Here is a 3,926-nt window from a genome sequence, read left to right on the forward strand (position 1 = left end):
GTAAATCTAGTACTTATTCTATCTTACCCTTGTACCGAACCGCAAAGTTACGGGGACGTAAACACACAAGCATCGGTTGTCAAGCGATGTTGGGGGACAAACAGAGACACACAAACATATACACACGTACACACACACACACACACACACACACACACACATATATATATATATATATATATATACATACACACACACACATGTATATACAACCAGCTTCTTTCAGTTTCTGTCTACCAAATCCACTCACAAGGCTTTGGTCGGACCGAGGCTATAGTAGAAGACACTTGCCCAAGGTGCTACGCAGTGAGACTGAACCCGGAACTATGTGGTTGATAAGCAAGTTACTTACCACAGAGCCACTCCTAAACCTATTAAAAAATCTGCTTCAAGAAATATGGAACGTTTCACGAATTTGCGTGTCATCCTTGCGCATGCGCCATGCTAATCTTGTCTCTATCGTCCAAATTTTTAGAATATGTACCGCCGTAGCTAGTGTTGTGCATTCCTTCTATGTTAAATTGTATTTATATCCGAAACTCCAGCATTTGTCGTAAAGAGTAACTAGCTTCATATCATTTCCATGACATTTCAAAGAATTTGGTTCAGCGGGGCGAACAACACCCATTTCTTCCGTAGTGATCAGCAGGTATCTCAGATGAACCTTCAACACATCATATATATGTATATATGAATGTGAGTGTGTATGTGTGTGTTTGATTGTGTGTGTGCGCACGAGCGTGTATGTCTGCGCATGTGAATGTGTATATGTATGTATGTTTATACGCATATACATCTATATGTTTATACAAGTATGTATAAACATATAGAGATACATATACAAACACATGTGTATACTTCTGTGTTTATGTGTGTATGTGTGCGTGCGTGAGTGTGTGTGAGTGAGTGTGAGTGCGTGTACGTTTGGGTATGCGTGTGTGCGCGTCAGCGCACGCTGCTCGATCCAACATCGCCCCAAATGCTGCCAAGAAGTGCCACTAATCGTGATCAATGAAATGGAAAATACCCTCAATCTAATGAAAATAGATAAAATTCCCGGTGATAAATGTTAGGTTACAGAGGTGAATAGATGTGGAGAGTGCTCGTTCTATGTTTCAATGGCTACCTGAAGTAGGATATAATATCTTTGACGCGGAAAGAATCAAATACTCATCTACTTCATAGGAAAGGTTATAAAGATTTGAAAAACCGATCACCCCAAATGCTTCTTGGCTCACCTGTACAAGATGTTTGTCAACAGTCTATAAAGACACTTTGCGGGAGAGCAAGCAGGAGAGCAACCAGATTTCCATAAGAACTCTAGTATAATAGATAATATATTCACTCTAGCATATCTCGTAAAACGGGCGAACGAATACAAGCTTCTTTTGTGTATTGCATTTGTTGATCACGAAAAGGCCTTCCATAGCGTGGAGATGAACGCAGTTTTGAAATGTCTGGAAAAGCAAGATATCGCGGCGAAATACAGCAAACTGCTCAGAGATGGGAACTCTGAATGCACAATAGATATATCTTTGATATCACTACCAGTAAGGATCCCAGAGGAAAAGGGTGTCAAGCAAGAAGATACCATCTCTCCAAAGCATTTGGTCACATGTCTAGAAATAGTCATCAAGGACATCGATGAACAGGTGGCGTGAACATCAATGGCGAGCAACTAACACACCTCCGATTCGCAAATGACATTGTATTCGTCTCTCAAACCACAGGCCTGCTGCAGACCATGCAGTTAGAGCTGAGCACTCAGAGCTTAGCAGTAAGTCTTAAAATGAAGCGCACGAAAGCAATATCTATGTGGTCTGAAGATGTAGCACATAGAGATGGGAAGCGATGAGATTGAGGAGAAGTAGTACGTCTACTTCGGGCACACATTAAATATGCGCTGCAATATAGATGCTGAAATTTCAAGAAGAATAAGGCCAAGATGTCCGCTATTTAACTCAATAAAAGACCCGATGCGAACAAAGTTAGACAAAGCTATACGTGTCAGACTCTTTAATAGCATCGTCCTACCTGCGCCCATACACGCAAGTGAGACGTAGCCTACTACGAAAAGGATAGAACATTGATTGGCTTTAACGCAAACAGCTATGGAAAGATCCTTACTAGGAATATCCCAAAGACAGCACATTAGAAATATATCAATTCGAGAATGGAGTGGAGCGAACGATGTGATTGCTGAATACCGAAGCCACAATATTCGCCGGGCCGGACATGTTGTAAGGTTCATTGAACGCAGATGGACCCGTGCAGTGGACAACTGGCATCTAAGAGATCGGAAAAGCCACTTGAACGGTCACGAAGACGATGGGAAGACAATGTAGTCAAGCAATTTATGTCGAGATGGAAAAAAATGGCGCAATTAAGACAAAATTGGAAGCGTATTGTTGACAGCGGTGCGCGACGACATCTGATTGTCTTTACGATAATGCGCGACTATGATATATATGCGTGTGTGTTTGTGCTTGTCTGCCTCTGTGTGTGTGTGTATGCACACGTGTATATATATATATGTATATATATATATATATAACTCATGTAGCATCTATCTGCTCTACAATATCCATATGTTTGTATGCCTATGTATATGAGTTTATATATGCACAAACATGTATATACGCACACCCACTTTCACACACACACATGCACGCACGCACACACACAAACAAAACACGCACGCACACACGCACACACAAACACACACACACACACACTGATATCTACTTTGGGTGATGCAGTTTAAGGAAAAGTTTTATCTCATACTTTATTTGCTGGAAGGAAATTAATCGTTTATTCGAAAGCAGTTTGTATTTCCATGGGTTCACCACTGACTGCAAACTTTCAGTGAGTCTTAATATTCAGATATGAACCAAGCACTGTACTTTTCTTCTTGCGTAAAACCACTGATAAAGATTTGCTTCAGGATTCAGCTGATCTTTGAAAGTATAAGAAGAAGAATTAAACCGATGAAGATATCTAAAATTTGAGGAGTAAGAAACCTGAGCTTCAGGTCAACGAAGAATTATAAAAATGTTACACATATTGAATATCTCAACATTCTTAATTGAAAAGATCTTTCTATCGATAAACTGCTTGAAATATTTTACAAATATCTACATTAACACATGCAGTCTTGCATTCACTCACATGAGGTGTTGACTCATCTTCACGAGACATTCATTCGGATTCATAAGTTCTCAACGTAAAGCAATTCAAAACTCAACGAACTTTTAGTTTGTCAAGTTTATGTATGCAAACATGATCTAACTATAATGTTAATATATGCATTTATCCAACTATATAGATCTATTTCTTTTTTGTTTGCAGGTTAACAATAATAAACTGCAATTATGACAGGACAGGTCATTCAATGGTTTGAATCATCCTATCGACCACAGATTTTACTTCAGACTAGAAAGTATTGTATTGATCGCTGTGTATCGAATCACTTGAACAGCTTAATACAAAGACACAGCACGGTGAATCATATATATGTACAGACATGTCAAGAGTAAATGGAAACTGTAAGTTTTAAAAGATTTATTTCCAGAAACAAAATAATGTTATGGATGTTTTGAAATACGTAATACAGAATTAAGGAGACATGCCTTGTGCAGATAATAACCATTCCTCCTCTTTCGGCATCGTGCGAAGGGGTAATGTCTGCACAGATAAGACTGTATAAGGATTTGCGTGTATGTATTCTTGAGTCGTTTATGTACATCAATTGATATATACTACACCGATATTTATACGTTTACTATAGTTCTTTGTAACTCATCATTCTGTTTATATAAAGCTGTAAGAATTTCAAGAAATACAGATTATTCATTATGAAATCGTTAAACTGAGTCTCCAAGAGTGCTTGTCTTGCTTTATGATATATATATATATATATATATATA

At 38.5% G+C, this 3,926-nt stretch overlaps 1 protein-coding gene, 1 long non-coding RNA gene and 1 other non-coding gene across 9 annotated transcripts in view; 1 reads left to right on the forward strand and 2 right to left on the reverse strand.

Annotated features, from left to right (window-relative positions):
- LOC106870672 (beta-1,3-galactosyltransferase 5) overlaps positions 1-3,926 on the reverse strand; it is a 265,603-nt gene that overhangs the window by 226,192 nt on the left and 35,485 nt on the right. The window lies entirely within an intron of this gene.
- LOC128251597 (uncharacterized) overlaps positions 1-3,926 on the forward strand; it is a 185,744-nt gene that overhangs the window by 110,950 nt on the left and 70,868 nt on the right. For all 4 annotated transcript variants that reach the window (XR_008267210.1, XR_008267206.1, XR_008267209.1 and 1 more), the window contains one exon: positions 3,349-3,545. This is a non-coding gene — a long non-coding RNA (uncharacterized LOC128251597). The remainder of the gene's footprint in view (positions 1-3,348; positions 3,546-3,926) is intronic.
- LOC128250127 (U6 spliceosomal RNA) lies at positions 392-496 on the reverse strand. Its single transcript, XR_008266252.1, has one exon. It is a non-coding gene; the product is annotated as a U6 spliceosomal RNA (small nuclear RNA).

This window comes from Octopus bimaculoides, chromosome 1 (assembly GCF_001194135.2).
Source record: "Octopus bimaculoides isolate UCB-OBI-ISO-001 chromosome 1, ASM119413v2, whole genome shotgun sequence".
Lineage (NCBI taxonomy): Eukaryota > Metazoa > Mollusca > Cephalopoda > Octopoda > Octopodidae > Octopus > Octopus bimaculoides.